This window comes from Oreochromis aureus, linkage group 20 (assembly GCF_013358895.1).
Source record: "Oreochromis aureus strain Israel breed Guangdong linkage group 20, ZZ_aureus, whole genome shotgun sequence".
NCBI lineage: Eukaryota > Metazoa > Chordata > Actinopteri > Cichliformes > Cichlidae > Oreochromis > Oreochromis aureus.
In genome coordinates this window covers 57,486-80,889 of record NC_052961.1, presented here as the reverse complement: position 1 = coordinate 80,889, position 23,404 = coordinate 57,486, and the positions used below count along the sequence as shown (strand labels likewise).

The 23,404-nt window shown below is 43.6% G+C and overlaps 1 long non-coding RNA gene across 1 annotated transcript; it reads right to left on the bottom strand.

Moving 5' to 3' along the window:
* Positions 1–11,616: 11,616 nt before the first annotated feature.
* Positions 11,617–15,489, bottom strand: LOC120435142. The gene is made up of 3 exons (XR_005609547.1): positions 15,449–15,489; positions 13,903–14,062; positions 11,617–11,654 (listed from the first exon to the last, which is right to left on the bottom strand). It is a non-coding gene; the product is annotated as an uncharacterized LOC120435142 (long non-coding RNA).
* Positions 15,490–23,404: the final 7,915 nt, after the last annotated feature.

The window sequence follows — 23,404 nt, the reverse complement described above, 5'->3', positions numbered from 1 at the left end:
CTGTATGACTCAAAGCAGTTATGACACGGTCTGCTTTTCTCACCCAATAAAGGAATATTTCATATATCAGTCTACTCTTCATCTTATCAGCAACAGTTATCACAGCTCGTACATTTGCTTTTTACACATATATGTAATGCCTTTTGTGTTGAAATGCATGGCAAGTGTCACACAAGCACACAAGGAGAAGCAGGGCAGCTTCTGTCAAAGTGTGATCTGACAAGAGGGGCTCCCTCTGCTGGCTGAATGCAGCACAAAGTGTCTGCCGCTGTTCGACCACATTATCAGCTAACAGCTTGTGACACTCAATTGCCTGTCTTCTCCACCGGAGGGCGCCCACCAGCTGGCAAGTCCAGTGCACTGCACATGAAAGGTGGTGAAAATGCAGTGACATGTGCTGTTTGTGTAAAAGACAGAGAGAGAGAAACACACACACACACACACACACACACAGACACACACACACACACACACACACACACACAGAGACACACTAAGTGGATCTACAGGGCAAAATGTGAATTTCAGTGCTTTGTGATCTGCCTGCCTGTCATTCTGTTTGGCTCTCTTTCGGCCCCTCTCTCTGTGTCACACACACACACACACACACGCACGCACACACAGAGCGGCTCACAGATCAGGGCAAAACAAGAGAAATGAGTAGAGATGTCAGTGTGAGAGAGGGCCTGTGGTGCTGGGACAGTGAGTCACAGTGCATGCTTTACCTGGCTGCTGCTGCCTAAAGGTCGCAGGAGGCGGAGGAGAGGACGAGGAGATTTGGAGCAGCGGTGGGCTGAATTTGGGTTCAGCTGATTCGGGCCCCGTGAAGCTCGGACGGCTGACTCTCTTGTGTTTCCTGTTCCTGGCATGTCCTCGTCCACACTATGAAAGGCAGCAACAAGTTTAATATTCAGAAACCTAAAGTATGTATCAGCAGCAGAATGGAGCTAACAATAAATGTTTGTTTCAGTTCTATGAAGCTTTGAGTATTTTGGATTAGTAGCACTGCTGTGTTTGTTGCATCCTATTGCTGTAATTGTTTATATGCTTTATATATTCTGAAGCAAGTTGATCTATAGAGTTACATCATATCCTATAAGCATGTTATGTGTTTGTATACTTTCTGCCCAGTTTGACCCATTTAGCAGAAGTCAGCCTGTTTGTGTGCTTCTTTTTTTTTTTGTCCCTTCACTCTTTTAAAGTGGAATTTGGAAACTTCAACTACAACGAAACCAATGTAGCTTAAAGGAAAAGGGTGAAGTATTAGAAATGCAGTTTTAAGAAAAACTACATTAGAAATCAGGAGATCAGCTTGTGCGCTCTGGAGATAAGCTGTTGTGCCTCTGCACGTTAAGTTACAGTCAAAATTAATTTCTCTGGAGATCACCGGGTTTGAGTTGGACCGCGTACAGAGGTTCTCATGTACTTTTGTTAATGTTCTGCAATGAAACAATTGAATGAAAATTTTATGAAATTTAAAAAAAAGAAAGAAAAGAAAAAGAAAAAGAAGTCAGCCTGTTTAAGGCTCTGATATCTATTCTGTATGACTCAAAGCAGTTATGACACGGTCTGCTTTTTCTCACCCAATAAAGGAATATTTCATATATCAGTCTACTCTTCATCTTATCAGCAACAGTTATCACAGCTCGTACATTTGCTTTTTACACATATATGTAATGCCTTTTGTGTTGAAATGCATGGCAAGTGTCACACAAGCACACAAGGAGAAGCAGGGCAGCTTCTGTCAAAGTGTGATCTGACAAGAGGGGCTCCCTCTGCTGGCTGAATGCAGCACAAAGTGTCTGCCGCTGTTCGACCACATTATCAGCTAACAGCTTGTGACACTCAATTGCCTGTCTTCTCCACCGGAGGGCGCCCACCAGCTGGCAAGTCCAGTGCACTGCACATGAAAGGTGGTGAAAATGCAGTGACATGTGCTGTTTGTGTAAAAGACAGAGAGAGAAACACACACACACACACACACACACACAGACACACACACACACACACACACACACACACAGAGACACACTAAGTGGATCTACAGGGCAGAATGTGAATTTCAGTGCTTTGTGATCTGCCTGCCTGTCATTCTGTTTGGCTCTCTTTCGGCCCCTCTCTCTCTGTGTCACACACACACACACGCACGCACGCACACACAGAGCGGCTCACAGATCAGGGCAAAACAAGAGAAATGAGTAGAGATGTCAGTGTGAGAGAGGGCCTGTGGTGCTGGGACAGTGAGTCACAGTGCATGCTTTACCTGGCTGCTGCTGCCTAAAGGTCGCAGGAGGCGGAGGAGAGGACGAGGAGATTTGGAGGCAGCGGTGGGCTGAATTTGGGTTCAGCTGATTCGGGCCCCGTGAAGCTCGGACGGCTGACTCTCTTGTGTTTCCTGTTCCTGGCATGTCCTCGTCCACACTATGAAAGGCAGCAACAAGTTTAATATCCAGAAACCTAAAGTATGTATCAGCAGCAGAATGGAGCTAACAATAAATGTTTGTTTCAGTTCTATGAAGCTTTGAGTATTTTGGATTAGTAGCACTGCTGTGTTTGTTGCATCCTATTGCTGTAATTGTTTATATGCTTTATATATTCTGAAGCAAGTTGATCTATAGAGTTACATCATATCCTATAAGGATGTTATGTGTTTGTATACTTTCTGCCCAGTTTGACCCATTTAGCAGAAGTCAGCCTGTTTGTGTGCTTCTTTTTTTGTCCCTTCACTCTTTTAAAGTGGAATTTGGAAACTTCAACTACAACGAAACCAATGTAGCTTAAAGGAAAAGGGTGAAGTATTAGAAATGCAGTTTTTAAGAAAAACTACATTAGAAATCAGGAGATCAGCTTGCGCGCTCTGGAGATAAGCTGTTGTGCCTCTGCACGTTAAGTTACAGTCAAAATTAATTTCTCTGGAGATCACCGGTTTGAGGTGGACCGCAGTACAGAGGTTCTCATGTACTTTTGTTAATGTTCTGCAATGAAACAATTGAATGAAAATTTTATGAAATTTAAAAAAAAAAGAAAAGAAAAGAAAAAAAAAGAAGTCAGCCTGTTTAAGGCTCTGATATCTATTCTGTATGACTCAAAGCAGTTATGACACGGTCTGCTTTTTCTCTCACCCAATAAAGGAATATTTCATATATCAGTCTACTCTTCATCTTATCAGCAACAGTTATCACAGCTCGTACATTTGCTTTTTACACATATATGTAATGCCTTTTGTGTTGAAATGCATGGCAAGTGTCACACAAGCACACAAGGAGAAGCAGGGCAGCTTCTGTCAAAGTGTGATCTGACAAGAGGGGCTCCCTCTGCTGGCTGAATGCAGCACAAAGTGTCTGCCGCTGTTCGACCACATTATCAGCTAACAGCTTGTGACACTCAATTGCCTGTCTTCTCCACCGGGGCGCCCACCAGCTGGCAAGTCCAGTGCACTGCACATGAAAGGTGGTGAAAATGCAGTGACATGTGCTGTTTGTGTAAAAGACAGAGAGAGAAACACACACACACACACACACACACACAGACACACACACACACACACACACACACACACAGAGACACACTAAGTGGATCTACAGGGCAAAATGTGAATTTCAGTGCTTTGTGATCTGCCTGCCTGTCATTCTGTTTGGCTCTCTTCGGCCCCTCTCTCTCTGTGTCACACACACACACACACACGCACGCACACACACAGCGGCTCACAGATCAGGGCAAAACAAGAGAAATGAGTAGAGATGTCAGTGTGAGAGAGGGCCTGTGGTGCTGGGACAGTGAGTCACAGTGCATGCTTTACCTGGCTGCTGCTGCCTAAAGGTCGCAGGAGGCGGAGGAGAGGACGAGGAGATTTGGAGGCAGCGGTGGGCTGAATTTGGGTTCAGCTGATTCGGGCCCCGTGAAGCTCGGACGACGGCTGACTCTCTTGTGTTTCCTGTTCCTGGCATGTCCTCGTCCACACTATGAAAGGCAGCAACAAGTTTAATATCCAGAAACCTAAAGTATGTATCAGCAGCAGAATGGAGCTAACAATAAATGTTTGTTTCAGTTCTATGAAGCTTTGAGTATTTTGGATTAGTAGCACTGCTGTGTTTGTTGCATCCTATTGCTGTAATTGTTTATATGCTTTATATATTCTGAAGCAAGTTGATCTATAGAGTTACATCATATCCTATAAGCATGTTATGTGTTTGTATACTTTCTGCCCAGTTTGACCCATTTAGCAGAAGTCAGCCTGTTTGTGTGCTTTTTTTTTTGTCCCTTCACTCTTTTAAAGTGGAATTTGGAAACTTCAACTACAACGAAACCAATGTAGCTTAAAGGAAAAGGGTGAAGTATTAGAAATGCAGTTTTAAGAAAAACTACATTAGAAATCAGGAGATCAGCTTGTGCGCTCTGGAGATAAGCTGTTGTGCCTCTGCACGTTAAGTTACAGTCAAAATTAATTTCTCTGGAGATCACCGGTTTGAGTTGGACCGCGCGACAGAGGTTCTCATGTACTTTTGTTAATGTTCTGGAATGAAACAATTGAATGAAAATTTTATGAAATTTAAAAAAAAAAGAAAAGAAAAAAAGAAAAGAAGTCAGCCTGTTTAAGGCTCTGATATCTATTCTGTATGACTCAAAGCAGTTATGACACGGTCTGCTTTTCTCACCCAATAAAGGAATATTTCATATATCAGTCTACTCTTCATCTTATCAGCAACAGTTATCACAGCTCGTACATTTGCTTTTTACACATATATGTAATGCCTTTTGTGTTGAAATGCATGGCAAGTGTCACACAAGCACACAAGGAGAAGCAGGGCAGCTTCTGTCAAAGTGTGATCTGACAAGAGGGGCTCCCTCTGCTGGCTGAATGCAGCACAAAGTGTCTGCCGCTGTTCGACCACATTATCAGCTAACAGCTTGTGACACTCAATTGCCTGTCTTCTCCACCGGAGGGCGCCCACCAGCTGGCAAGTCCAGTGCACTGCACATGAAAGGTGGTGAAAATGCAGTGACATGTGCTGTTTGTGTAAAAGACAGAGAGAGAAACACACACACACACACACACACACACACACACACACACACACACACACACACACACACACAGACACACTAAGTGGATCTACAGGGCAGAATGTGAATTTCAGTGCTTTGTGATCTGCCTGCCTGTCATTCTGTTTGGCTCTCTTCGGCCCCTCTCTCTCTGTGTCACACACACACACACACACGCACGCACGCACACACAGAGCGGCTCACAGATCAGGGCAAAACAAGAGAAATGAGTAGAGATGTCAGTGTGAGAGAGGGCCTGTGGTGCTGGGACAGTGAGTCACAGTGCATGCTTTACCTGGCTGCTGCTGCCTAAAGGTCGCAGGAGGCGGAGGAGAGGACGAGGAGATTTGGAGGCAGCGGTGGGCTGAATTTGGGTTCAGCTGATTCGGGCCCCGTGAAGCTCGGACGGCTGACTCTCTTGTGTTTCCTGTTCCTGGCATGTCCTCGTCCACACTATGAAAGGCAGCAACAAGTTTAATATTCAGAAACCTAAAGTATGTATCAGCAGCAGAATGGAGCTAACAATAAATGTTTGTTTCAGTTCTATGAAGCTTTGAGTATTTTGGATTAGTAGCACTGCTGTGTTTGTTGCATCCTATTGCTGTAATTGTTTATATGCTTTATATATTCTGAAGCAAGTTGATCTATAGAGTTACATCATATCCTATAAGGATGTTATGTGTTTGTATACTTTCTGCCCAGTTTGACCCATTTAGCAGAAGTCAGCCTGTTTGTGTGCTTTTTTTTTTTGTCCCTTCACTCTTTTAAAGTGGAATTTGGAAACTTCAACTACAACGAAACCAATGTAGCTTAAAGGAAAAGGGTGAAGTATTAGAAATGCAGTTTTTAAGAAAAACTACATTAGAAATCAGGAGATCAGCTTGTGCGCTCTGGAGATAAGCTGTTGTGCCTCTGCACGTTAAGTTACAGTCAAAATTAATTTCTCTGGAGATCACCGGTTTGAGAGTTGGACCGCGTACAGAGGTTCTCATGTACTTTTGTTAATGTTCTGCAATGAAACAATTGAATGAAAATTTTATGAAATTTAAAAAAAAAAAAAGAAAAGAAAAAGAAAAAGAAGTCAGCCTGTTTAAGGCTCTGATATCTATTCTGTATGACTCAAAGCAGTTATGACACGGTCTGCTTTTTTTCTCACCCAATAAAGGAATATTTCATATATCAGTCTACTCTTCATCTTATCAGCAACAGTTATCACAGCTCGTACATTTGCTTTTTACACATATATGTAATGCCTTTTGTGTTGAAATGCATGGCAAGTGTCACACAAGCACACAAGGAGAAGCAGGGCAGCTTCTGTCAAAGTGTGATCTGACAAGAGGGGCTCCTCTGCTGGCTGAATGCAGCACAAAGTGTCTGCCGCTGTTCGACCACATTATCAGCTAACAGCTTGTGACACTCAATTGCCTGTCTTCTCCACCGGAGGGCGCCCACCAGCTGGCAAGTCCAGTGCACTGCACATGAAAGGTGGTGAAAATGCAGTGACATGTGCTGTTTGTGTAAAAGACAGAGAGAGAAACACACACACACACACACACACACACACACACACACACACACACACACACACACACAGAGACACACTAAGTGGATCTACAGGGCAAATGTGAATTTCAGTGCTTTGTGATCTGCCTGCCTGTCATTCTGTTTGGCTCTCTTTCGCCCCTCTCTCTCTGTGTCACACACACACACACACGCACGCACGCACACACAGAGCGGCTCACAGATCAGGGCAAAACAAGAGAAATGAGTAGAGATGTCAGTGTGAGAGAGGGCCTGTGGTGCTGGGACAGTGAGTCACAGTGCATGCTTTACCTGGCTGCTGCTGCCTAAAGGTCGCAGGAGGCGGAGGAGAGGACGAGGAGATTTGAGGCAGCGGTGGGCTGAATTTGGGTTCAGCTGATTCGGGCCCCGTGAAGCTCGGACGGCTGACTCTCTTGTGTTTCCTGTTCCTGGCATGTCCTCGTCCACACTATGAAAGGCAGCAACAAGTTTAATATTCAGAAACCTAAAGTATGTATCAGCAGCAGAATGGAGCTAACAATAAATGTTTGTTTCAGTTCTATGAAGCTTTGAGTATTTTGGATTAGTAGCACTGCTGTGTTTGTTGCATCCTATTGCTGTAATTGTTTATATGCTTTATATATTCTGAAGCAAGTTGATCTATAGTGTTACATCATATCCTATAAGCATGTTATGTGTTTGTATACTTTCTGCCCAGTTTGACCCATTTAGCAGAAGTCAGCCTGTTTGTGTGCTTCTTTTTTTTTTGTCCTTCACTCTTTTTAAAGTGGAATTTGGAAACTTCAACTACAACGAAACCAATGTAGCTTAAAGGAAAAGGGTGAAGTATTAGAAATGCAGTTTTAAGAAAAACTACATTAGAAATCAGGAGATCAGCTTGTGCGCTCTGGAGATAAGCTGTTGTGCCTCTGCACGTTAAGTTACAGTCAAAATTAATTTCTCTGGAGATCACCGGGTTTGAGGTGGACCGCGTACAGAGGTTCTCATGTACTTTTGTTAATGTTCTGGAATGAAACAATTGAATGAAAATTTTATGAAATTTAAAAAAAAGAAAGAAAAGAAAAAGAAAAAGAAGTCAGCCTGTTTAAGGCTCTGATATCTATTCTGTATGACTCAAAGCAGTTATGACACGGTCTGCTTTTCTCACCCAATAAAGGAATATTTCATATATCAGTCTACTCTTCATCTTATCAGCAACAGTTATCACAGCTCGTACATTTGCTTTTTACACATATATGTAATGCCTTTTGTGTTGAAATGCATGGCAAGTGTCACACAAGCACACAAGGAGAAGCAGGGCAGCTTCTGTCAAAGTGTGATCTGACAAGAGGGGCTCCCTCTGCTGGCTGAATGCAGCACAAAGTGTCTGCCGCTGTTCGACCACATTATCAGCTAACAGCTTGTGACACTCAATTGCCTGTCTTCTCCACCGGAGGGCGCCCACCAGCTGGCAAGTCCAGTGCACTGCACATGAAAGGTGGTGAAAATGCAGTGACATGTGCTGTTTGTGTAAAAGACAGAGAGAGAAACACACACACACACACACACACACACAGACACACACACACACACACACACACACACACAGAGACACACTAAGTGGATCTACAGGGCAAAATGTGAATTTCAGTGCTTTGTGATCTGCCTGCCTGTCATTCTGTTTGGCTCTCTTTCGGCCCCTCTCTCTCTGTGTCACACACACACACACACGCACGCACGCACACACAGAGCGGCTCACAGATCAGGGCAAAACAAGAGAAATGAGTAGAGATGTCAGTGTGAGAGAGGGCCTGTGGTGCTGGGACAGTGAGTCACAGTGCATGCTTTACCTGGCTGCTGCTGCTGCCTAAAGGTCGCAGGAGGCGGAGGAGAGGACGAGGAGATTTGAGGCAGCGGTGGGCTGAATTTGGGTTCAGCTGATTCGGGCCCCGTGAAGCTCGGACGGCTGACTCTCTTGTGTTTCCTGTTCCTGGCATGTCCTCGTCCACACTATGAAAGGCAGCAACAAGTTTAATATTCAGAAACCTAAAGTATGTATCAGCAGCAGAATGGAGCTAACAATAAATGTTTGTTTCAGTTCTATGAAGCTTTGAGTATTTTGGATTAGTAGCACTGCTGTGTTTGTTGCATCCTATTGCTGTAATTGTTTATATGCTTTATATATTCTGAAGCAAGTTGATCTATAGTGTTACATCATATCCTATAAGCATGTTATGTGTTTGTATACTTTCTGCCCAGTTTGACCCATTTAGCAGAAGTCAGCCTGTTTGTGTGCTTCTTTTTTTTTGTCCCTTCACTCTTTTAAAGTGGAATTTGGAAACTTCAACTACAACGAAAACCAATGTAGCTTAAAGGAAAAGGGTGAAGTATTAGAAATGCAGTTTTAAGAAAAACTACATTAGAAATCAGGAGATCAGCTTGTGCGCTCTGGAGATAAGCTGTTGTGCCTCTGCACGTTAAGTTACAGTCAAAATTAATTTCTCTGGAGATCACCGGGTTTGAGTTGGACCGCGTACAGAGGTTCTCATGTACTTTTGTTAATGTTCTGCAATGAAACAATTGAATGAAAATTTTATGAAATTTAAAAAAAAAAAGAAAAGAAAAAGAAAAAGAAGTCAGCCTGTTTAAGGCTCTGATATCTATTCTGTATGACTCAAAGCAGTTATGACACGGTCTGCTTTTCTCACCCAATAAAGGAATATTTCATATATCAGTCTACTCTTCATCTTATCAGCAACAGTTATCACAGCTCGTACATTTGCTTTTTACACATATATGTAATGCCTTTTGTGTTGAAATGCATGGCAAGTGTCACACAAGCACACAAGGAGAAGCAGGGCAGCTTCTGTCAAAGTGTGATCTGACAAGAGGGGCTCCTCTGCTGGCTGAATGCAGCACAAAGTGTCTGCCGCTGTTCGACCACATTATCAGCTAACAGCTTGTGACACTCAATTGCCTGTCTTCTCCACCGGAGGGCGCCCACCAGCTGGCAAGTCCAGTGCACTGCACATGAAAGGTGGTGAAAATGCAGTGACATGTGCTGTTTGTGTAAAAGACAGAGAGAGAAACACACACACACACACACACACACACACACACACACACACACACACACACACACACACACACAGACACACTAAGTGGATCTACAGGGCAGAATGTGAATTTCAGTGCTTTGTGATCTGCCTGCCTGTCATTCTGTTTGGCTCTCTTTCGGCCCTCTCTCTCTGTGTCACACACACACACACACGCACGCACGCACACACACACAGAGCGGCTCACAGATCAGGGCAAAACAAGAGAAATGAGTAGAGATGTCAGTGTGAGAGAGGGCCTGTGGTGCTGGGACAGTGAGTCACAGTGCATGCTTTACCTGGCTGCTGCTGCCTAAAGGTCGCAGGAGGCGGAGGAGAGGACGAGGAGATTTGGAGGCAGCGGTGGGCTGAATTTGGGTTCAGCTGATTCGGGCCCCGTGAAGCTCGGACGGCTGACTCTCTTGTGTTTCCTGTTCCTGGCATGTCCTCGTCCACACTATGAAAGGCAGCAACAAGTTTAATATCCAGAAACCTAAAGTATGTATCAGCAGCAGAATGGAGCTAACAATAAATGTTTGTTTCAGTTCTATGAAGCTTTGAGTATTTTGGATTAGTAGCACTGCTGTGTTTGTTGCATCCTATTGCTGTAATTGTTTATATGCTTTATATATTCTGAAGCAAGTTGATCTATAGAGTTACATCATATCCTATAAGGATGTTATGTGTTTGTATACTTTCTGCCCAGTTTGACCCATTTAGCAGAAGTCAGCCTGTTTGTGTGCTTCTTTTTTTTTTTGTCCCTTCACTCTTTTAAAGTGGAATTTGGAAACTTCAACTACAACGAAACCAATGTAGCTTAAAGGAAAAGGGGTGAAGTATTAGAAATGCAGTTTTAAGAAAAACTACATTAGAAATCAGGAGATCAGCTTGTGCGCTCTGGAGATAAGCTGTTGTGCCTCTGCACGTTAAGTTACAGTCAAAATTAATTTCTCTGGAGATCACCGGTTTGAGGTGGACCGCGACAGAGGTTCTCATGTACTTTTGTTAATGTTCTGCAATGAAACAATTGAATGAAAATTTTATGAAATTTAAAAAAAAGAAAGAAAAGAAAAAGAAAAAGAAGTCAGCCTGTTTAAGGCTCTGATATCTATTCTGTATGACTCAAAGCAGTTATGACACGGTCTGCTTTTCTCACCCAATAAAGGAATATTTCATATATCAGTCTACTCTTCATCTTATCAGCAACAGTTATCACAGCTCGTACATTTGCTTTTTACACATATATGTAATGCCTTTTGTGTTGAAATGCATGGCAAGTGTCACAAGCACACAAGGAGAAGCAGGGCAGCTTCTGTCAAAGTGTGATCTGACAAGAGGGGCTCCCTCTGCTGGCTGAATGCAGCACAAAGTGTCTGCCGCTGTTCGACCACATTATCAGCTAACAGCTTGTGACACTCAATTGCCTGTCTTCTCCACGGGGGCGCCCACCAGCTGGCAAGTCCAGTGCACTGCACATGAAAGGTGGTGAAAATGCAGTGACATGTGCTGTTTGTGTAAAAGACAGAGAGAGAAACACACACACACACACACACACACACACACACACACACACACACACACACACACACACACACACACACACACTAGTGGATCTACAGGGCAAAATGTGAATTTCAGTGCTTTGTGATCTGCCTGCCTGTCATTCTGTTTGGCTCTCTTTCGGCCCCTCTCTCTCTGTGTCACACACACACACACACGCACGCACGCACACACAGAGCGGCTCACAGATCAGGGCAAAACAAGAGAAATGAGTAGAGATGTCAGTGTGAGAGAGGGCCTGTGGTGCTGGGACAGTGAGTCACAGTGCATGCTTTACCTGGCTGCTGCTGCCTAAAGGTCGCAGGAGGCGGAGGAGAGGACGAGGAGATTTGGAGGCAGCGGTGGGCTGAATTTGGGTTCAGCTGATTCGGGCCCCGTGAAGCTCGGACGGCTGACTCTCTTGTGTTTCCTGTTCCTGGCATGTCCTCGTCCACACTATGAAAGGCAGCAACAAGTTTAATATCCAGAAACCTAAAGTATGTATCAGCAGCAGAATGGAGCTAACAATAAATGTTTGTTTCAGTTCTATGAAGCTTTGAGTATTTTGGATTAGTAGCACTGCTGTGTTTGTTGCATCCTATTGCTGTAATTGTTTATATGCTTTATATATTCTGAAGCAAGTTGATCTATAGTGTTACATCATATCCTATAAGGATGTTATGTGTTTGTATACTTTCTGCCCAGTTTGACCCATTTAGCAGAAGTCAGCCTGTTTGTGTGTGTTTTTTTTTTTGTCCCTTCACTCTTTTAAAGTGGAATTTGGAAACTTCAACTACAACGAAACCAATGTAGCTTAAAGGAAAAGGGGTGAAGTATTAGAAATGCAGTTTTAAGAAAACTACATTAGAAATCAGGAGATCAGCTTGTGCGCTCTGGAGATAAGCTGTTGTGCCTCTGCACGTTAAGTTACAGTCAAAATTAATTTCTCTGGAGATCACCGGGTTTGAGTTGGACCGCGTACAGAGGTTCTCATGTACTTTTGTTAATGTTCTGGAATGAAACAATTGAATGAAAATTTTATGAAATTTAAAAAAAAAAAAAAAAAAAGAAAAGAAAAAGAAGTCAGCCTGTTTAAGGCTCTGATATCTATTCTGTATGACTCAAAGCAGTTATGACACGGTCTGCTTTTCTCACCCAATAAAGGAATATTTCATATATCAGTCTACTCTTCATCTTATCAGCAACAGTTATCACAGCTCGTACATTTGCTTTTTTTTACACATATATGTAGGCATTGAGCCAAATGTAGTAATGGCAACACACTGAAGGAACAATATTTGTCTCTTATATATAATACATGTATATATACACTGTCAAAGATAGAATGTCTTTCTCTGTGCTTTGTTTGAGTGTCTGGGGGAGAGGGTTTAACTTTTTTTGTTTTGTGTGTTCAGATCCCATTTATTTTACACTGAAGCTTAAAGTTACACAGACAAAGAAGTAATTTGTACAATACAAAAGTGAAAAGAAACCTGAAAAATATCGAGAAAGCCTAGTACATAAAAGCACTTTTCCCAGATAATCCCAAAGAGCAAGAGTACTGCCTTTTGTGTTGAAATGCACAGCAAGTGTCACTCTCTCTCTCACACACACACACACACACACACACACACACACACACACACACACACAGAGACAGACAGACACACACACACACACACACTGTGAGGTCTGCAGGAAAAACAGTGAATTTCAGCGCTGTGATTTGGCTGAATTTGATTTGGCCAGTGGACAGTGGAATGCAATGCAGGCATGATGAGGTTTAACTGTTAGGTTAGGGTAAGGGAGAAAAGCCAGGAGAGGATGGGACAAAAGTGTAATAACTGGAAAAGTAAGAGGCGTAGAGGGCTGATGTTGGTGTGTGGCGGGGTTTTGATGGGTGGCGGACGCTGTGGTGAAGTGCCGCACCGATGGCCTTTTTTATATTCTGGAGATATGGCGAATCGACCAAAGAGGATGGGACAAAGGATGTTACGGTCCCAATTGGAGATTGACCCATTTCCAAAGGGCCTGGTTCCACTGGCACTGTGTCGCCTGTGTCCGGTGGAATTTGGAAACGCATCCGTGGGCGCCCGACATGGCACCGCTCAGAGTACCTTTGCAGGATGGGGCAGTGGTTGGAGAGAGGTCATGTGATGCGCCCACAGCATGCGGAACCCTACCCGACTCCACGGGTGGCCGCCCTGTCTTTGTCAGACCCTCCTATCTGGAGACAGAGCTGTAAACCTTTTGGTAAGACGCGTCTCCTGCACAGAAGCGCTTGCAGAAGGAGACAGCAGAAGGGAGAGAGCAGAGAGCAGGCCTTTGAGCACTGCTGGCTGAATCAGCTGCTCCTCCGCTCCTTTGGCTTCGGGCCGCAGAGTGCACTGCACTACAATTGGAGAGCAAGACGTCGTGGCTTACCACAAATAATACAATCTCTTGTTGCATCTGTCAGTCTCTTTGCTTTGTTTGAGGGTTTGGTTTCCCAAAGCACGTCAGGTGCCTTTCTCTCTCTCTGTGTCACACACACACACACACACACACACACACACACACACACACACACACACACACACACACACGCACGCACGCACACACAGAGCGGCTCACAGATCAGGGCAAAACAAGAGAAATGAGTAGAGATGTCAGTGTGAGAGAGGGCCTGTGGTGCTGGGACAGTGAGTCACAGTGCATGCTTTACCTGGCTGCTGCTGCCTAAAGGTCGCAGGAGGCGGAGGAGAGGACGAGGAGATTTGGAGGCAGCGGTGGGCTGAATTTGGGTTCAGCTGCTGATTCGGGCCCGTGAAGCTCGGACGGCTGACTCTCTTGTGTTTCCTGTTCCTGGCATGTCCTCGTCCACACTATGAAAGGCAGCAACAAGTTTAATATTCAGAAACCTAAAGTATGTATCAGCAGCAGAATGGAGCTAACAATAAATGTTTGTTTCAGTTCTATGAAGCTTTGAGTATTTTGGATTAGTAGCACTGCTGTGTTTGTTGCATCCTATTGCTGTAATTGTTTATATGCTTTATATATTCTGAAGCAAGTTGATCTATAGAGTTACATCATATCCTATAAGGATGTTATGTGTTTGTATACTTTCTGCCCAGTTTGACCCATTTAGCAGAAGTCAGCCTGTTTGTGTGCTTCTTTTTTTTTTTTTGTCCTTCACTTTTTTAAAGTGGAATTTGGAAACTTCAACTACAACGAAACCAATGTAGCTTAAAGGAAAAGGGGTGAAGTATTAGAAATGCAGTTTTAAGAAAAAAACTCATTAGAAATCAGGAGATCAGCTTGTGCGCTCTGGAGATAAGCTGTTGTGCCTCTGCACGTTAAGTTACAGTCAAAATTAATTTCTCTGGAGATCACCGGTTTGAGTTGGACCGCGTACAGAGGTTCTCATGTACTTTTTGTTAATGTTCTGGAATGAAACAATTGAATGAAAATTTTATGAAATTTAAAAAAAAAAGAAAAAAAGAAAAAAAAAGAAGTCTGTTTAAGGCTCTGATATCTATTCTGTATGACTCAAAGCAGTTATGACACGGTCTGCTTTTCTCACCCAATAAAGGAATATTTCATATATCAGTCTAGTCTTCATCTTATCAGCAACAGTTATCACAGCTCGTACATTTGCTTTTTACACATATATGTAATGCCTTTTGTGTTGAAATGCATGGCAAGTGTCACACAAGCACACAAGGAGAAGCAGGGCAGCTTCTGTCAAAGTGTGATCTGACAAGAGGGGCTCCCTCTGCTGGCTGAATGCAGCACAAAGTGTCTCTGCCGCTGTTCGACCACATTATCAGCTAACAGCTTGTGACACTCAATTGCCTGTCTTCTCCACCGGAGGGCGCCCACCAGCTGGCAAGTCCAGTGCACTGCACATGAAAGGTGGTGAAAATGCAGTGACATGTGCTGTTTGTGTAAAAGACAGAGAGAGAAACACACACACACACACACACACACACACACACACACACACACACACACACACACACACACAGAGACACACTAAGTGGATCTACAGGGCAGAATGTGAATTTCAGTGCTTTGTGATCTGCCTGCCTGTCATTCTGTTTGGCTCTCTTTCGGCCCCTCTCTCTCTGTGTCACACACACACACACACACACACACACACACACACAGAGCGGCTCACAGATCAGGGCAAAACAAGAGAAATGAGTAGAGATGTCAGTGTGAGAGAGGGCCTGTGGTGCTGGGACAGTGAGTCACAGTGCATGCTTTACCTGGCTGCTGCTGCCTAAAGGTCGCAGGAGGCGGAGGAGAGGACGAGGAGATTTGGAGGCAGCGGTGGGCTGAATTTGGGTTCAGCTGATTCGGGCCCCGTGAAGCTCGGACGGCTGACTCTCTTGTGTTTCCTGTTCCTGGCATGTCCTCGTCCACACTATGAAAGGCAGCAACAAGTTTAATATTCAGAAACCTAAAGTATGTATCAGCAGCAGAATGGAGCTAACAATAAATGTTTGTTTCAGTTCTATGAAGCTTTGAGTATTTTGGATTAGTAGCACTGCTGTGTTTGTTGCATCCTATTGCTGTAATTGTTTATATGCTTTATATATTCTGAAGCAAGTTGATCTATAGAGTTACATCATATCCTATAAGCATGTTATGTGTTTGTATACTTTCTGCCCAGTTTGACCCATTTAGCAGAAGTCAGCCTGTTTGTGTGCTTCTTTTTTTTTGTCCCTTCACTCTTTTAAAGTGGAATTTGGAAACTTCAACTATAACGAAACCAATGTAGCTAAAGGAAAAGGGTGAAGTATTAGAAATGCAGTTTTTAAGAAAAACTACATTAGAAATCAGGAGATCAGCTTGTGCGCTCTGGAGATAAGCTGTTGTGCCTCTGCACGTTAAGTTACAGTCAAAATTAATTTCTCTGGAGATCACCGGGTTTGAGTTGGACCGCGTACAGAGGTTCTCATGTACTTTTGTTAATGTTCTGCAATGAAACAATTGAATGAAAATTTTATGAAATTTAAAAAAAAGAAAGAAAAGAAAAAGAAAAAGAAGTCAGCCTGTTTAAGGCTCTGATATCTATTCTGTATGACTCAAAGCAGTTATGACACGGTCTGCTTTTCTCACCCAATAAAGGAATATTTCATATATCAGTCTACTCTTCATCTTATCAGCAACAGTTATCACAGCTCGTACATTTGCTTTTTACACATATATGTAATGCCTTTTGTGTTGAAATGCATGGCAAGTGTCACACAAGCACACAAGGAGAAGCAGGGCAGCTTCAGCTTCTGTCAAAGTGTGATCTGACAAGAGGGGCTCCCTCTGCTGGCTGAATGCAGCACAAAGTGTCTGCCGCTGTTCGACCACATTATCAGCTAACAGCTTGTGACACTCAATTGCCTGTCTTCTCCACGGAGGGCGCCCACCAGCTGGCAAGTCCAGTGCACTGCACATGAAAGGTGGTGAAAATGCAGTGACATGTGCTGTTTGTGTAAAAGACAGAGAGAGAGACACACACACACACACACACACACACACACACACACACACACACACACACACACACACAGAGACACTAAGTGGATCTACAGGGCAGAATGTGAATTTCAGTGCTTTGTGATCTGCCTGCCTGTCATTCTGTTTGGCTCTCTTCGGCCCCTCTCTCTGTGTCACACACACACACACACACGCACGCACACACAGAGCGGCACAGATCAGGGCAAAACAAGAGAAATGAGTAGAGATGTCAGTGTGAGAGAGGGCCTGTGGTGCTGGGACAGTGAGTCACAGTGCATGCTTTACCTGGCTGCTGCTGCCTAAAGGTCGCAGGAGGCGGAGGAGAGGACGAGGAGATTTGAGGCAGCGGTGGGGCTGAATTTGGGTTCAGCTGATTCGGGCCCCGTGAAGCTCGGACGGCTGACTCTCTTGTGTTTCCTGTTCCTGGCATGTCCTCGTCCACACTATGAAAGGCAGCAACAAGTTTAATATTCAGAAACCTAAAGTATGTATCAGCAGCAGAATGGAGCTAACAATAAATGTTTGTTTCAGTTCTATGAAGCTTTGAGTATTTTGGATTAGTAGCACTGCTGTGTTTGTTGCATCCTATTGCTGTAATTGTTTATATGCTTTATATATTCTGAAGCAAGTTGATCTATAGAGTTACATCATATCCTATAAGGATGTTATGTGTTTGTATACTTTCTGCCCAGTTTGACCCATTTAGCAGAAGTCAGCCTGTTTGTGTGCTTCTTTTTTTTTTTTGTCCCTTCACTCTTTTAAAGTGGAATTTGGAAACTTCAACTACAACGAAACCAATGTAGCTTAAAGGAAAAGGGTGAAGTATTAGAAATGCAGTTTTTAAGAAAAACTACATTAGAAATCAGGAGATCAGCTTGTGCGCTCTGGAGATAAGCTGTTGTGCCTCTGCACGTTAAGTTACAGTCAAAATTAATTTCTCTGGAGATCACCGGTTTGAGGTGGACCGCAGACAGAGGTTCTCATGTACTTTTGTTAATGTTCTGCAATGAAACAATTGAATGAAAATTTTATGAAATTTAAAAAAAAAGAAAGAAAAGAAAAAAAAAAAGAAGTCAGCCTGTTTAAGGCTCTGATATCTATTCTGTATGACTCAAAGCAGTTATGACACGGTCTGCTTTTCTCACCCAATAAAGGAATATTTCATATATCAGTCTAGTCTTCATCTTATCAGCAACAGTTATCACAGCTCGTACATTTGCTTTTTACACATATATGTAATGCCTTTTGTGTTGAAATGCATGGCAAGTGTCACACAAGCACACAAGGAGAAGCAGGGCAGCTTCTGTCAAAGTGTGATCTGACAAGAGGGGCTCCTCTGCTGGCTGAATGCAGCACAAAGTGTCTGCCGCTGTTCGACCACATTATCAGCTAACAGCTTGTGACACTCAATTGCCTGTCTTCTCCACCGGAGGGCGCCCACCAGCTGGCAAGTCCAGTGCACTGCACATGAAAGGTGGTGAAAATGCAGTGACATGTGCTGTTTGTGTAAAAGACAGAGAGAGAAACACACACACACACACACACACACACACACACACACACACACACACACACACACACACACACACACACAGAGAGTGGATCTACAGGGCAAAATGTGAATTTCAGTGCTTTGTGATCTGCCTGCCTGTCATTCTGTTTGGCTCTCTTTCGGCCCCTCTCTCTGTGTGTCACACACACACACACACGCACGCACACACACAGAGCGGCTCACAGATCAGGGCAAAACAAGAGAGAATGAGTAGAGATGTCAGTGTGAGAGAGGGCCTGTGGTGCTGGGACAGTGAGTCACAGTGCATGCTTTACCTGGCTGCTGCTGCCTAAAGGTCGCAGGAGGCGGAGGAGAGGACGAGGAGATTTGGAGGCAGCGGTGGGCTGAATTTGGGTTCAGCTGATTCGGGCCCCGTGAAGCTCGGACGGCTGACTCTCTTGTGTTTCCTGTTCCTGGCATGTCCTCGTCCACACTATGAAAGGCAGCAACAAGTTTAATATCCAGAAACCTAAAGTATGTATCAGCAGCAGAATGGAGCTAACAATAAATGTTTGTTTCAGTTCTATGAAGCTTTGAGTATTTTGGATTAGTAGCACTGCTGTGTTTGTTGCATCCTATTGCTGTAATTGTTTATATGCTTTATATATTCTGAAGCAAGTTGATCTATAGTGTTACATCATATCCTATAAGCATGTTATGTGTTTGTATACTTTCTGCCCAGTTTGACCCATTTAGCAGAAGTCAGCCTGTTTGTGTGCTTCTTTTTTTTTGTCCCTTCACTCTTTTAAAGTGGAATTTGGAAACTTCAACTACAACGAAACCAATGTAGCTTAAAGGAAAAGGGGTGAAGTATTAGAAATGCAGTTTTTAAGAAAAACTACATTAGAAATCAGGAGATCAGCTTGTGCGCTCTGGAGATAAGCTGTTGTGCCTCTGCACGTTAAGTTACAGTCAAAATTAATTTCTCTGGAGATCACCGGGTTTGAGTTGGACCGCGTACAGAGGTTCTCATGTACTTTTGTTAATGTTCTGGAATGAAACAATTGAATGAAAATTTTATGAAATTTAAAAAAAAGAAAGAAAAGAAAAAGAAAAAGAAGTGAGCCTGTTTAAGGCTCTGATATCTATTCTGTATGACTCAAAGCAGTTATGACACGGTCTGCTTTTCTCACCCAATAAAGGAATATTTCATATATCAGTCTACTCTTCATCTTATCAGCAACAGTTATCACAGCTCGTACATTTGCTTTTTACACATATATGTAGGCATTGAGCCAAATGTAGTAATGGCAACACACTGAAGGAACAATATTTGTCTCTTATATATAATACATGTATATATACACTGTCAAAGATAGAATGTCTTTCTCTGTGCTTTGTTTGAGTGTCTGGGGGGGGGGAGGGTTTAACTTCTTTTTTGTTTTGTGTGTGCAGATCCCATTTATTTTACACTGAAGCTTAAAGTTACACAGACAAAGAAGTAATTTGTACAATACAAAAGTGAAAAGAAACCTGAAAAATATCGAGAAAGCCTAGTACATAAAAGCACTTTCCCCAGATAATCCCAAAGAGCAAGAGTACTGCCTTTTGTGTTGAAATGCACAGCAAGTGTCACTCTCTCTCACACACACACACACACACACACACACACACACACACACACACGCACGCACGCACACACACAGACAGACAGACACACACACACACACACACTGTCTGGTCTGCAAAAAATGAATTTCAGCGCTCTGTGATTTGGCGCGTGACCAATGCAGGCATGATGAGGTTTAACTGTTAGGGTAAGGGGAGAAAAGCCAGGAGAGGATGGGACAAAAGTGTAATAACTGGAAAAGTAAGAGGCGTAGAGGGCTGATGTTGGTGTGTAGGCGGGGGTTTTGATGGGTGGCGGACGCTGTGGTGAAGTGCCGCACCGATGGCCTTTTCGGTTCTGGAGATATGGCGAATCGGACCAAAGAGGATGGGACAAAACGGTCCCAATTGGAGATACGAAGGTCCAAAGGGCCTGGTTCCACTGGCACTGTGTCGCCTGTGTCCGGGCGCATCCGTGGGCGCCCGACATGGCACCGTTCAGAGTACCTTTGCAGGATGGGGCAGTGGTTGGAGAGAGGTCATGTGATGCGCCCACGCATGCGGAACCCTACCCCGACTCCACGGGTGGCCGCCCTGTCTTTGTCAGACCCTCCTATCTGGAGACAGAGCTGTAAACCTTTTGGTAAGACGTCTCCCTGCACAGAAGCGCTTGCAGAAGGAGACAGCAGAAGGGAGAGAGCAGAAGCAGGCCTTTGGAGCACTGCGTCAGCTGCTCCTCCGCTCCTTTGGCTTCGGGCCGCAGACTACAATTGAGAGCAGAAGACGTCGTGGCTTACCACAAATAATACAATCTCTTGTTGCATCTGTCAGTCTCTTTGCTTTGTTTGAGGGTTTGGTTTCCCAAAGCACGTCAGGTGCCTTTCTCTCTCTCTCTGTGTGTCACAGACACACACACACACACACACACACACACACACACAGCACACACACGCACGCACGCACACACAGAGCGGCTCACCGGTCAGGGCAAAACAAGAGAAATGAGTAGAGATGTCAGTGTGAGAGAGGGCCTGTGGTGCTGGGACAGTGAGTCACAGTGCATGCTTTACCTGGCTGCTGCTGCCTAAAGGTCGCAGGAGGCGGAGGAGAGGACGAGGAGATTTGAGGCAGCGGTGGGCTGAATTTGGGTTCAGCTGATTCGATTCGGCCCCGTGAAGCTCGGACGGCTGACTCTCTTGTGTTTCCTGTTCCTGGCATGTCCTCGTCCACACTATGAAAGGCAGCAACAAGTTTAATATTCAGAAACCTAAAGTATGTATCAGCAGCAGAATGGAGCTAACAATAAATGTTTGTTTCAGTTCTATGAAGCTTTGAGTATTTTGGATTAGTAGCACTGCTGTGTTTGTTGCATCCTATTGCTGTAATTGTTTATATGCTTTATATATTCTGAAGCAAGTTGATCTATAGAGTTACATCATATCCTATAAGGATGTTATGTGTTTGTATACTTTCTGCCCAGTTTGACCCATTTAGCAGAAGTCAGCCTGTTTGTGTGCTTCTTTTTTTTTTTTTTCCCTTCACTCTTTTAAAGTGGAATTTGGAAACTTCAACTACAACGAAACCAATGTAGCTTAAAGGAAAAGGGTGAAGTATTAGAAATGCAGTTTTAAGAAAAACTACATTAGAAATCAGGAGATCAGCTTGTGCGCTCTGGAGATAAGCTGTTGTGCCTCTGCACGTTAAGTTACAGTCAAAATTAATTTCTCTGGAGATCACCGGTTTGAGTTGGACCGCGTAGAGGTTCTCATGTACTTTTGTTAATGTTCTGGAATGAAACAATTGAATGAAAATTTTATGAAATTTAAAAAAAAAAGAAAAAAAGAAAAAGAAAAAGAAGTCAGCCTGTTTAAGGCTCTGATATCTATTCTGTATGACTCAAAGCAGTTATGACACGGTCTGCTTTTCTCACCCAATAAAGGAATATTTCATATATCAGTCTAGTCTTCATCTTATCAGCAACAGTTATCACAGCTCGTACATTTGCTTTTTACATATATGTAATGCCTTTTGTGTTGAAATGCATGGCAAGTGTCACACAAGCACACAAGGAGAAGCAGGGCAGCTTCTGTCAAAGTGTGATCTGACAAGAGGGGCCCTCTGCTGGCTGAATGCAGCACAAAGTGTCTGCCGCTGTTCGACCACATTATCAGCTAACAGCTTGTGACACTCAATTGCCTGTCTTCTCCACGGAGGGCGCCCACCAGCTGGCAAGTCCAGTGCACTGCACATGAAAGGTGGTGAAAATGCAGTGACATGTGCTGTTTGTGTAAAAGACAGAGAGAGAAACACACACACACACACACACACACACACACACACACACACACACACACACACACACACAGACACACACTACTAGTGGATCTACAGGGCAAAATGTGAATTTCAGTGCTTTGTGATCTGCCTGCCTGTCATTCTGTTTGGCTCTCTTCGGCCCCTCTCTCTGTGTCACACACACACACACACACACACACGCACACACACAGAGCGGCTCACAGATCAGGGCAAAACAAGAGAAATGAGTAGAGATGTCAGTGTGAGAGAGGGCCTGTGGTGCTGGGACAGTGAGTCACAGTGCATGCTTTACCTGGCTGCTGCTGCCTAAAGGTCGCAGGAGGCGGAGGAGAGGACGAGGAGATTTGGATTTGAGGCAGCGGTGGGCTGAATTTGGGTTCAGCTGATTCGGGCCCCGTGAAGCTCGGACGGCTGACTCTCTTGTGTTTCCTGTTCCTGGCATGTCCTCGTCCACACTATGAAAGGCAGCAACAAGTTTAATATTCAGAAACCTAAAGTATGTATCAGCAGCAGAATGGAGCTAACAATAAATGTTTGTTTCAGTTCTATGAAGCTTTGAGTATTTTGGATTAGTAGCACTGCTGTGTTTGTTGCATCCTATTGCTGTAATTGTTTATATGCTTTATATATTCTGAAGCAAGTTGATCTATAGTGTTACATCATATCCTATAAGCATGTTATGTGTTTGTATACTTTCTGCCCAGTTTGACCCATTTAGCAGAAGTCAGCCTGTTTGTGTGCTTCTTTTTTTTTTGTCCCTTCACTCTTTTAAAGTGGAATTTGGAAACTTCAACTACAACGAAACCAATGTAGCTTAAAGGAAAAGGGGTGAAGTATTAGAAATGCAGTTTTAAGAAAAACTACATTAGAAATCAGGAGATCAGCTTGTGCGCTCTGGAGATAAGCTGTTGTGCCTCTGCACGTTAAGTTACAGTCAAAATTAATTTCTCTGGAGATCACCGGGTTTGAGGTGGACCGCGTACAGAGGTTCTCATGTACTTTTGTTAATGTTCTGGAATGAAACAATTGAATGAAAATTTTATGAAATTTAAAAAAAAGAAAGAAAAGAAAAAGAAAAAGAAGTCAGCCTGTTTAAGGCTCTGATATCTATTCTGTATGACTCAAAGCAGTTATGACACGGTCTGCTTTTTCTCACCCAATAAAGGAATATTTCATATATCAGTCTACTCTTCATCTTATCAGCAACAGTTATCACAGCTCGTACATTTGCTTTTTACACATATATGTAATGCCTTTTGTGTTGAAATGCATGGCAAGTGTCACACAAGCA